General features: G+C 39.2%; 1 protein-coding gene across 3 annotated transcripts in view; it reads right to left on the bottom strand.

Moving 5' to 3' along the window:
* Positions 1-13,378, bottom strand: part of ENTPD1 (ectonucleoside triphosphate diphosphohydrolase 1) — a 47,556-nt gene extending 34,178 nt beyond the window's left edge. The window contains exon 1 of one of the 3 annotated variants that reach the window (XM_015867168.3): positions 13,242-13,378. The gene's annotated coding sequence lies outside the window, so the exon portion shown is untranslated. Of the gene's footprint in view, positions 1-4,780; positions 5,077-13,241 lie in introns of those variants that run through there. The other 2 variants (XM_085554583.1, XM_015867170.3) reach the window with 2 other exon arrangements.

Genomic DNA, 13,378 nt, shown 5'->3' with positions numbered 1-13,378 from the left:
GGAAGACCAGTTGTAGCACAGACACATTGTCCATCAGATGTCACCCAGTCAACAGCCAAAGCAAAGTTGTCTGCATCCATCCAGAAGGATTACTTGAAGTGTGTCAAAAAGATAGCATAAAAATCCTGACCATCTTTAATTTGCATATGTTTGTTAGCCATAAATATACCCATGATATATCAGCCCACCTGCTTTGCCATGTTCTAGAGGCAAAAAATATTCCTCTTTCCAACACAGCCACAGAAAGTAGGCTTTGCAATGGGAAATCAGTAGGCATCAATTTATGTTGGACCATGTCTCCAAAAAGGAATCCACTAGATCTTCACAACTGTAAAACCTGCTGCCTTCTGTCCACCTCACCTGATGGCAGTAGATCTGTTCTAGGTTACTGCGTGGTAGCACCACAGAGAACTGCATCTAGAAATGTGAGTTCTCCGATATTTTCAGACTTGCTTCCAGATTTACTCTGCACTTTTTCTCCCTGTGAATTTATATATGCCTTGGATACAAATGTTTCAGTGTGGTCATTTTACTTAGTCTTTGGGAGGTTTCATGTCCGGTTTTCTTTAGTTTTGCACTTTAGCAGACCAATAAAAATGGGAAGGAAATGGACAGACTGCAAAGTAGCCCCGAGTTTTAGAAAACGCTACATCTTGTTTTGCTGATGATTGGCATTTATTACTTGTACAGGTATGAGTACTTCTTGTTTACATAAATTCTTCATCCCATCTCAATCCTCTTTGGATTAGCAAAAAGAGTTGAGTAGCTATTATGCTTAAAGCAAACAACTTCTTTCCTTGATTTATAACTTCAGCAGAAAAAGGCTAAGGCTTAATGATTTCCAGTTGTGTGAAGCCTCAGCTTTAATCCTAAATTTGAAGCCTAATTTGTAATTCTATGAACTACAGAATTTGTTCATTTATACAAAGCAGAATCAGTTGGGGTCCAAAAACTCATGTGTATCCACTGCGTGATATAAATAGCTTTCTAGCCCTTCTAGTTCCATTAGCTGTATTGGTTGACTTTTTATTCCCCATCACCAACTCCAAGTGATATTTGTTCCTTATTTAATTTATACCTCTAGTGAATGCTCAGACCTGACTCCTTACTAAACATACCTTTATCATTTCAAATCACACTCACCTTTCTCTCCTTGACCTGTCCTATATACCTAAGCACAGCTTTTCTCATTGAGAATTCAGGAGACATCACTCATCTTGTTTCTCCTATTAATATGCCCCAAGCTGGGTATCCAGTTCAATGTATCATGTACAAGCACAGTCCCATCTATCACTTTTCAAAACCTCTTGCACAACTCACTTTTAGGTGCAGGGATTTTGCCTCACAAATTCAGTACGTTAACATGATCAGTTAGAAAGTATATTCAGATCTCATATGTTGGCATGACCTTGCTTGTACAGTGCTGTTCTTTCCCACCTGTGCTTTATGTACTTGGACGAATAAACTATCCACCTGTGCAAATTCTGCTGGTGTTGTTTCCAGCCAGTATTCCATTCTAAAACAGCAATTGCATTCAGCAAGTAAAAAGTTCATGCTGTCGGGGTGACAGGACAGGTAGCTGGGGTGATGGCATTGCTGGAGCAGAGTCAGGGCAGTGCTGGTCAGGAAGGGATGTGACACCACAGGCAGAGCAGCAGCTGCCACCTCCTGGCTCAGCTCTTGATAGTGCTACTGGATGCAGCACCAGGGAAGCTGCTATCATTCAAATGCTGTCACTTGCAAGCAAACAGGAATTTATGGGGGTTAGTTAATTTCTTAAGAGACTTTGTAGTGAGAAAAACAATGTAAAAACAAAAAATAGTCCTAGTTTCAAGCCCATTAGGGGATGTCAATTTCACAGTCTGAAATATAGGTCTATGTTTTAAGCTTCTTTCACTGAATGGATAACTGGTCTTTAAAGACCCTTAGGTCATTATACAAAATTTCTCTCCCATAGCTTTCAGTGTGGAGAGAGAGTTGTTCTGGGAATCCAGAACAACTGCTTTCTGAAGTTAGCGGATTTCTTCCCTCCTCTTCTCTCTTACACAGTGCAGACTTCCCTGAACTCAGCTACGTCTGTCTGCTAGAATAACATTGCACCACACACAAAAAATCAAGCATGCTAAAAATACATCCCGTAGGTATAATCCTAATTATGCTTAGGTTAGAAAGATTTAGTAACCTTGGAGATAGAAAACAGTGTAGAAATGATATTTTTAGCATCAAGGAACTTCTCCAAGCAACAATACCACACAGTACAAAAATATACCAGGTCAGTACGCTTCAGAGATTTCAGATGTTTCATCCTCTTATGGGCTAAACCATAGTACTTTTCAACTACAAATAAGCTATATAGATGTGCAAGGATGTAAGTGAATTTTAAGTGTTCCATCATTACAAACTGAATCTAACTCCACAAAAATGGAGTTCTCTGCTTCTACTGTTTCCATACTGAATTTGCAATTTGAGAGTTCAGAAGTGCCAGTCTGAGTTTAGGTGGAGAGCAGCAGTTTCTCAGTGGTTCCCTGTTTGTTACAGCTGAAATCCACCAGGCTTCCATCACAGGGAGCAGCAGTCTCAGGTAATGAGTGCTGTTAGAAGAAAACCCCACATCAATTCTCCCCTCAGAATCATATTTGTGTGCTGACAGTACTCCCCATGCTTTCCTTGGTTTCTTCTATTATGAATGTGCCAAACTGGCCTGCTGGGGCAAGCACAGCAGAATGCCAGCCCTTCCTATCTCCTCACTGGGTAACGAGTGCAAGTCTGTCCGCGTGTCTGTGTGGGACTGTCAAAGGAAATGACTAAAAGCACTATGTGAATACTTATCTGTTAATAACAGCTTTATTATATTAATAGCATTTTCGTTTCTGCTAAATAAAGTAGAACTCTTCTCATATTGCCTGAGATCTTTTCCCCTCCCTGATTTGATGCTGTACTGGGGAAATAGGAGAGCGTCACGATGCAGTGTAACTTCTCTAAACGTGTATAGCAAATGAAATTGAGCTTGAACACTTAGTGACAAAGGCTATATATGAAAGCAGATGCACTGAAGATCCATTAATAAGACTTACCAGACCAGCTTTATTTGTCACTGATATCCAGTGCATATCCCTGAAGCTGTGCCACTGTACACTGCCCCAATAACTGGCACATGCTTTACCATAGAAAGAAAACAGAGTTTTGGACAGCTTGACTTAAATGCAGGCAAATTTAAGTATTTAACATAGGAACAATAGGGTTCTTTGTGGCTGGGAAAAAATGTTTTTTCTTCCAAGTGCTGGCAGATTAGCCACAGCCTACTCGGCTTCTCTTTTGCTCTCAGTGCTTTTCATTTTTTTAATGCTGTTTCAAAGAACAGTCTGGAATTCAGGGAAAAGTGTTACCTACCACTGTGACAGAGGCTTGCCTAGCATTATGGAATTGGAAAATGCATTTTCCCAAAATACACTTTAATTTAAACTTACAGAGCTCCCGGAATACCTGACAAGGGCTACAGTAGAGCATACAAACACATGTTCTGCCAACCTCAATGCTCTGGTCTTTTCACACATAGCTTTCCTTCACCACACTCCCTTAGCATTAACTTCTCTTTCCTTTTCTTAAACTTACCATTGCTTCCATTCCTTTCCTATTTCTTGCTCTTTTTTCCTGTAACTACTCACTTCCCACTATCATTTTCTCTAATAAAAATATTTGTTCTTGCTTTTACGTTAGGCTTTTTCATCCACATTTTTCATATCTCTTTTATCTGGAGAGGAATTGGGGCACCTGTCATGGTACAATTGGTGTGTTTTTATCTTTCAAAAATTCTAAATAACAAGCTGCTAAACTATGTTTAAAGCATGAAGGCTGGCTTTACTTTAGAATGGTGATAATAACAACAACATTGCTTGAAACTGTTCCCAGATGTAGCCTATAAGACTAAGTTAAAGATGACAGCATTTACAGTACTCTAATCAAAGCACTGTGTGATTTATGTAGTAGCCTTTCATCACTGCTCTAAATGACTGCCTGTAATAGATCTGACAATCATTTTACATATATTAAATATACTTATCTTCTAAAACATAGTAATGATAACAGTAAAGGACAGCAGTGACAAGCTGAAGATCTACTGCAGAATGTACTAATTTGTAAGGATTGTTGTCTGTTTCTTATACAGCAACATTTACATATAAAAAAAAATATAAAAACTACTTGGATGAAAAGATGGTCACCGGCAGAAAGCTAACACTTACAATCTTTATTTAGCTTTTAGAGTATCTGCTTGTGTTCTAATAACTGAACTTGTTCAAACTACAGAACATGCTCTTCTGATCCTCATTAGTAATTAATTCTTTTGTTGAAAGAGACAGAACTGCAGCTGCTGGTTTATTTTATTTATTTATTTTTTTTCTCCTCCTCCTTTTTCACTCCGAGGCACGAATCCTAAAATTCTGCAGATTGACCCTATTCCCAGCTGACTGTTCTGGGCACAGGAAAGGCAAAATGCTGGAATGTGATATTTATTCTAAAGATCTATTTTTTTCCTTTAATGTATTTTTAAACACACATCTGTACAAGTCTCCTGATAAAAGAATTCTGCTGGAATTCTTCCAGGCAATTTTCATCACCTCTTTCTAATGGAAGTTGGATATTTATGATCCAATCCTCAACATCAAACCAATAAAGAGAGCTGACCACCACTGTTAATTTACAGGAGGGAAGGAAGAGTCCCCTCGCTGGTAATACCACCTCTCCTGACCCACCCTGGTCTGTTCACTAATCTTTTACTTACCTTCTTACTTCCATTTCAGCATCTCTTTCCACAAAGTCTTCTGTTTATTTCTCATCCTCACAAACTTAGAAACCAAGCTCCTCTTGAGGAAACTTTTTTCCCTGAGCCCTTCCTTCAGCTACCCTTTCAATAACTCAATAACAAAATCTACAACCTTACCCTCCAATGAGCTATTAACATGGCTTAAAAAAAGAAAGAAAGAAAGAAAGAAAAAAGAAGCAGAAGACAAAGCAACGAACTAAACTGTCCAATACAAAATCTCAATGTCAGCAGCCTCAGGCACTGCACTGAATCCTGGTCTTACTCCCTCAGTTGCAATTCAAAAGTTCGAGTTCAAGAGAAGTTTGGGACTCCAGCCAGAATCCAACAAAAGAGTGAAAGAAGATCCGGGCACTCAGGCTAGAGCTGGAAACTTGAAACAAACAGCAGCCAAATCACCTCCACCATATAGGACACCAACTGTGCTAATGTGCTTCTGTATGGCCATTGGAGAGCAAGCAAACTGAAGGCAGGTAAATGTTCAAACATTTAGAAGCTGTAGGGTTCATTACAGGTCAGAGACAGACTATATAAAAATATTCCTGCTATAACATTTGAGATTTTTGGCCAAAACAGAAAATCTGAGCTCAAACTTTGTTGTGATTGTCCGATTTGTTAGTCTCTTAGTTCAGTGCATGTACTGACTTCAATTTCTCAACATACTAAAACAATACAATGGAATAGCGGGATCTGCTGTTACAAGACCAAGGTCTGTACTCATGCCTTTCTCAGAGTGAGGAAGAGGTGAGACTATATTCAGTGCAGTGCACCCAGTGCAGTGCTTTCCAGGCTTGCCTGTACCCCCCCTTGGTTGTCTACAGCCATTTCATGCCTCACCACCACCAAAACAATCTGCTTTTATCAGAGCTGGATTTATGCTGCTTCTTGGGTACAAGTATCCCTTCGGGATCATCATTCCTCAGGGAAACACAAACAAGGACTTGCCTGAGGCAGAGCATGTGAGCACTGAAGAGTTAGCAGGCAGACACAAGTCATAGTTCCTGCTGTGTGGGGCCAATCTGAGGTTCAGCACAGCACAAAGCAGCCCAGGAGCAGATTGGTCAGTGTGCTGGGGCAGCTCCATGCTGAAAAAAAAAATGCCTCCTGGCCTGAGCTCTGCCCCCATGGGTTCTTGTTTGGCCAAGAAATCAGTGTACGAGTCAGAAAGACAAGGAAAGATCAATCCAGATGTATTTCCTGAGTTTGTACCACTGCCTGCTTCCAAAATATGTCCTGTGTGAATAATGTTCTCTGCATGTTTTGGTGCACAAACACTATCTGATATGTTCCTGCTGTGAATGCCATGCAAGTCCCATGAACAAGCAGCAAGAGCTTCTCCCATGCTTGTCACCAGCCAGCACCAACAGAAGCATCAAGTACGATACAGCACTCTTGTCCTTTTACACACACTGTTGAGTTATATTTGGCCCTATGGGGTAGACCAATGTCTGGCAAAACCAGACAGCTTCAGTGGTGAGATTGGGCTGGGGGTTTTTCTGAGGAAGTTAAGGAGCAACCAAAACCATGGAAACAGTGATAGATGCTTCCCTCACCCCTTAGCAAATGAAAGGAAAGTAATTTAAGAAGCATCTCCAAGAGTTTGACCGCAAATATGACCATCATTTCTTTAAAGAGTTGATGTAAAAATAAAACAGCTGTCACAGGTGAAATAACTTCCTATCCTAGCCAAACTTAAGCAGCCATTAGCAGAAAACTTCCAAATAAAGCCTTTATAAGTAGGGTAAAATGCACTATTTTCAGATATTTAAAAAAAATATGACAGTAATTGAATGCAAACTTAATCACTGCGCTGCAAGATTTGCTTATTGTATGGTAACTGTTGAGTCATGGCCTGACACTGATTGAGCACCTGGAGAAAGGACCCAGTCAGCCCTCGGGGCACAGGTGGAGGCAATTCCACTGGAAGGAGTGGAGCCTGGCTGCACCTCTCTTACACCTCATTTAAGGGTAGACTGCCATTGGGGAAAGGTCTGTGGTTGAAGATTTCTCTCTTGTGGAGTGTGTCCTCCAGGACTAAATCTTTAGAGGTGGGTGTGCACTTTTCCTTTGTAACAGTATTCCATCTGTGCTTGTCCCTTTGCTATTTTTCTCCTGTATTGCCCTTCCACTGTGTTAATCTTTCCAGTTGTAATGCTTATATGTTCATATGTTTAAAGCTACTTTTTAATGTGTGTCACAGCAAATATTCTTTTCTCTTGATAAAGCAGTAAAATGTAATTATGGTGCATTTACCTGGTGTTACTGCAGAAAAAGAAACCTCAGAGTTCATTATGAGGGTCATTTAACCTGTTCAGGCACCTGTGATAGTATGACTTATTTTTTCTATTCTAAAGGCTAGAATACTGCAGATCAAATACAAAGGAACAGTTCCATTTCCAGAGATGTTTATATAGACCTGCTACAAAGATGCTATTTTAAAATGCTAATGTGACCTTAGGCACATCACCTAAAACCGTAGCCACTCCAAACGCTAGATTTCTGTATTAAAATACTAAAGGCTTTATCAAAGCATTTTCTCCAGCAGAACTTCAACCTCAACAAATAAAACAGATTTTGTTCCTGAGGCATCTGTGACCCTCCAGCAGAGAGCTCTCCTAGTGCACTGACACCAGGTACAGAGGTGTAAGCACCACTGAGCAAAGGGGTTAGGGCTGTTACTCAGGGTGGGGGGGTGGGGTGACACCTTGGCCCTTTAGGTGTCCAAGGCTGGGTTGGGTGGGCTCTGGTCTGGTGGGGGGTACCCAGCCCACAGCAGGAAGTTGGAACCAGATACATTTAAAGTCCCTTCCAGCCTACCCATTCCATAGTGTGTAAACATAATAATATTGCTAAAGGCCTAGTTTAATGCTAAACAAATATTGACTATGCACAAATACTTTTGATAGCTACCTGAAAACTGATCAATATTTGAACAGTGAAATTGTTCATCTAATACAGACAGCTGATTAGCTAAGGAGACAGGTAAACAACTACCAGGAAATTCTTAATTATATAAATCTGCTGGCTGAAATAAGTTATTGACGCGGAAATAAAATATTGACTACAAACATAACTTAGTCAACACTGTAGATGCATTACTCTATGTATTTCCATAATCAGCTCAGAGTTAAATTGTTGTCACCACCCTGTCAGTGTGGGTAGGTCTGTCATTTTCAGCAGGGGTGTGCTATCTTGTCTGTAATGAGTATAAACCAGCAGACCAGGATGAGTGCACACCTTCACCCTACAGCAAGGAGAGCTGCTGAAGCAGAGCAGTTTCTCTGTTTTGGAGAATGATACTACACTGCCACCTTCTGCAAGAACAGCAAATCAACATTAATATGAGTGTTTTCCTCCATTCAAAAAAGGAAGGCTAAAATGGTCTTGATTTTATTACAAGTGAGCATTAAACACGTTTCCTATCCCTGTATACTGCTGGCATGAGTGGCATCTCATTGTCATGAAATAAAAAGCACCTGCACCAGGGAAGTTGCTGTGCTATGCTGAGGCTCCTTGAATATAGGAAGATAGTGATGAAAGACAGGCTGATCAGCAACTCATGGTAAATATTACTTCTAATTAAACTGGTTTGATGTATCTTTCTCATAGGTAGACTGTGGTTGACAGTTAGTTAGAACCAAGTAACTTGTATTCTGTTCCCCTTATAAGCATACAGAAATGCACACAAGAACCGATGTCATCTAGCACGTACATGATTTAAAACGTAGCACTAAGTGTTCTGCTGGTATACTTAATGTGTGCTTTAGCTATCATACCCTCTGCATTTCTTTGTGTATAACCTTACTTTTATGGTAACTCTTGTATCAAGTTCAGAGTACATTCACCTTGGAACCATTTGTGATTTCTCATTTGCTCAAGTCTGTACTGACATCTGAAGAGACACAAAACTGCACCTTTCAGGAATATTAAGGAGTAGCTTTTGTTTATTTTGATCCCAGATTTTCTCTGTATGGCCTGTGTTCTCTAATCAGTTATTCATTTTCAGGGTACAAAACAGTATTTATACTGATTCCACTCTGTCTGTGCTTATGCCTGCTTTTGTTCTGTTACAAACATCATAATTCATCAGTAAGACAGTCAGACACAGCAAAGAAGTAACCCAGGAAAAAAGGCAACAGAAATTTTTATCTGAACCCAAGTTTTATTTTCTTTTCGTATTTGTTAAATAGGTCAGAAAAGTGTGCCAGACTGTACGTCCTTGGGCCGAACGCAACAGCTGGGCTTTCATAATCTTGCTTCTCATATTTTAAGTACAGACAGCTCCTATCCTCCAGCTGTTTGCTGTCAGCCCAAACCCAGTGGTAGAGCATTTGACCAAAAGATGTTCGTTTTCCAGGTTTCTCCTTCAATGGAGTACTGTAGTGTTATTTCTATGGTCCGGGAACTTGATTGTAAAATTGTTCGTATACAGTGTTGTTATATATATCATATATAATATTTGGACAGAAGGTTAATGCCTCAAGTTGTACAACTACTAACAGGTAATTTCAATCTTAACTGCTTCTTTTAATAGAATATATGTGGAAAAACAGAAGAAAAACTCAGAAAAGAAACAGTACCATAGAATAACAAGAAAATCCCAGGAACCATTAGGCTAAAAAAATGGCATTTTATCATCTTATGCTAAAAGTATACATTTTCTAAAAAGTGCTATTTTGAGGCTCTGACAACTGCAGTTGAATTTTTCAATGGTATTTTCTATGTTTCACTGGGTTTAAGAGTGTGTATGCAGCTAGGGCTGTACTTTTCAAAAGCATGAGTGATGAGGAATTCAAGCACTACACATTGCAAGAACTGCTCACTTAGTAGACTTGAGCTAATTTATTTCCCTAGTAATTTAAGAGAGACCCTGAAGGTAATTCTCTCCAATTTCATCAATGACTGCATGACTTTGAATCAATGTGTCATCCAGGACCACTGTAGATGTTGACTCACATTAACTTCCACAAGGAGATCCTTATGTCATGTATATCTATAACTCCTTTTGAACTGCCTTTGGCATTTTCTGCTTTCAGAATTACTTTATTCGTGTTTAATAGATCAAGCAGATATGCGTGTTGCTCTGAAAGTAATGCCCCTTATTTATTTTCATGGAAACTAAATTACAACAGATGCAAAGCACATAGTAACGCTATTCTCAGCTACAGAAGACTGTTTTTTTTCCAATGTAGTCACCACCATCAGTTATGCATTTTCACCAGTGATGAAATCTTGCTATAATCTGTCAGCCTTACAAACAGATATTCCCGAAAAAATAATGATGTTGTCATCATCTAGTTGAAGTGAGCTTGTAGGAAGTTTAACCTCACTAGTTAAACACCTAAACACCTTAATTATTTCTGCATAGTGGTGGCTCATACACAACATATTTATAACACTGTGAAAAGGAAACCCTACTTTTTTGATAAATATAAGGTTTGTAATTTAACATTTAGGATACTACTACCCTGTTATTTTTTTTTTCTTGCATACACTTGCATTAAGCAAGAGTTCTGCAAGCACTTGTTACAATCTCCTTGTTCCTGAGTAAATGTTAAAGTAAATATCACTTAATTCTTCTTCTGTTTATACTTAGATATTAGCCCTTAATAGCATATTAATTATTAGCATATTAATGTCTACATTTAAGGAGATGAATGGGAGGAAGATTATGGAGTAGTGCAAAACCAGCTTTAGAATTTGGCTCAGTTTCCCCAGTATGCTTTTCAAATATAAGAGAATGTTAGCAATAGGAACTTGTACAAAATACACTGTGTTAGTAATGATGGAAGCAAAAAAATTCTTCCTGCTTGTAAAAGAAAGCAACTTCTACATGGTCTCCCTAAACCTTGGGTTTCTAATGTTGTGATAGGCATTGATATAGAATACAGCAGTATAAATTACACTGCAAACAGGTAAGGCACATGGTCACAGCACAGTACAACTATATTTGGTCTGGAAACAATTCTCTTCTGTGGAAGCAGCATTTCAATTCTATATCATCAACTCTTTTCATCTTGCTCAGATTGTGTGGTAGGTATGGCTTAGGAAATGAATCTGAAATATTAGTTCTTGGCTTTTTTTTTTTGGTTTTTTTTGCATATTTTATGCATAGCTGATGATAAAAGTGATGACATTCATGAACGCTGGAGATTGCTTTAGATGGACTGAGTGTGGGCAGGGTGAGAGCAGGAAGTGGCACTTTTTAGACAACTAACTACTTTCATGAAGAGAAGGAAAGGTTCAGCATTGCTCCAGCTTCCCTCTGGGGAAGGCAAGTCAACGATTTTACAGTGATTTGGCATTACCACTAGGACTGCACAGCAGCAATGCAGTGAGCCTGTTTGGCTGGACACTTGCTGCATGTCTGGTGCTTCTTAGCTCCTCCTGGTCCTGCTTACAACTGCAGTTTTCTAACCATGCCCAAGTGTGTTTGGCCCACATAACAGCAATGCTTGAAAGGTCATGATGCATGGCATCATTAATAAACTATATAGCTCCCTGCGGTAACGGAGAAGGTGAAAATAGCACCTTGATGTGCTTGCTTGAGGCTTTTTATTGGTAGCTGAACAGGTACGTTCTGCTCGTGATGAAAACTGAGCATTTCAGGACAGTGAGACAACCTGTCAAGCCATGTCTTCTAAAACAGCAGGATACATCACAGCTGGAGGCTTACAAATTTCTGCTGTCCTACTAATGAAGTGGAAAATTGTATGTGATGCAAGGCTAGTACAAGCCTGCCTGTTCTTGGCAGAATCAGTTGATCCACCTGGCCTTTCAAGCACTGACAGTATGATACAAAGAAAATCAATTGCCTGAGATAACCAAATCCACTGTCTTCACCTCAGATTTTTCACTCATTTCATATAATTCTGGAGTATTAACATTATTATGGGCATAATAGAAACATAAGTACTTCATTAAAGCCAGCACCTGCACGTATTTAATAGCAAAGCAAGAGCTAAGAAAGATGGGACAAATGCATCTATACTGCTATGAATCAACTGACAAGTGATACAAGCAAAAATATGTGCTTCTCAAAACAGCTTTTAAGGAAACAATGGCTACAGGTGGAGGTGCCTTCCCCTTCTAGGGTGGTTTCACCCTGAGGTGATTTGACACTATGTGGGAAGAGCTGAGCTTAACATTGTACCCTAAAGCTGTGACCTGATCTGAAGTGTTCACATGCAGTGTGCATCCTGACTGCACACAGCATCTGCACTGCTCCAGACTGAAAAGCAGGGTAGCAGAGCCCCAGAATCAACGTGCTTTCATTTCAGCTTATGAGTAATCCTGCAAGAGGTCAGACCAATATTAAAGCATTAAACCTCAATGACTTCAGCAAAAGAGAGAGGTGAGAAGCTTGCTTGACAAGTCTTGGCAAACAAGAGCTTATCGAGAGGAGAGGAATTTAATTCCTACGTGAGTCAAAAAATGAGGAAAACATCCAATGTTTAACAAAAAATGATTGTGTTTTATGTGACTGGGCTGCAAGATACAAGAGGTGACATGCATTCCTAAATTTGAACTACTTGTGCTTTACTACCCATATTTTCACTGCAATAATCTGGGACAGTTGCAGAATGTTTTGCCCCGAGGTCGCTAAGTAATCATAATCACTTCAGTGCAACTATTCATGCCGTTTGTATTAAGCATGAGAATTTGTATATTCATGGGCAAACATTCCTATTTGAGTGCAAATCGTATCAAGTATTAGGACACTGACTCATCCTCTACTACCCATGAAATATATAATAATCAGAAGGCTTTTTTCCTACAGAATTTTGAAGCTGGAGAATGTTTTATTGCATGTCTTCCATACATTAACTGGGACACTGTATAGTGAAATACAATTACCTGTGGTAGTTTCAAATATATGCTCCCAATTAGCAGATTTTGGGAATCCTCAACATCAACATTGCCTATTTTGATTTTTAAACAAGTAATATTTTAACTCTATATACCAGCAGGTATTTTTCTGACTTTTTGCTTTGCATTTAGCTTAGGTACAAGATTGAACTATTTGATCTCAATTTCAGTGCTGGCTTAGTAAGAATTCCAACCATTTACCATTGTATTAACATCTTCAAAATGTAAAATTGGGAATATATCTTTGTTTATTCTTTGTTGATATATCACTATTTTATGTATCAATATGAGACTTAAATTATATGGGCTTATTTATAAAGGTTACTTGTTATTGGGAAAACATTTGAAGCAATTAAAATCTGATAGCTGATTAGGGATAGTACATCTCAGGAATCCCAGGGATACAGGGGTTTACTGCATTTTTCCATTATTCTTAGCTTGTCAGCCATTGGGAATCATTACAGATCACAGTGTTTTTTTAATCAGGGCTGCAGATTACAAGAACTCTCCGAGGCAGCAGTTTGTACTGAAAGTCTCCCCCAAAACAACTTACCTGACGTAGATGCAGAGGACTAAATGCATGGAGTTCAAATGATTTCTTACTGAGGGCGTCCAAATTTTGCGTGTTCTGCGAGTCTTTTCTGCAAGTTGTTCTCTGAAACCATTTCATTACTCTTTACCAGTCTGAGG

Source organism: Coturnix japonica, chromosome 8, assembly GCF_054131305.1.
Source record: "Coturnix japonica strain WE chromosome 8, WE-NBRP24, whole genome shotgun sequence".
NCBI classification, from domain to species: Eukaryota; Metazoa; Chordata; class Aves; order Galliformes; family Phasianidae; genus Coturnix; species Coturnix japonica.
This window is presented reverse-complemented; position numbering and strand designations above follow the sequence as displayed.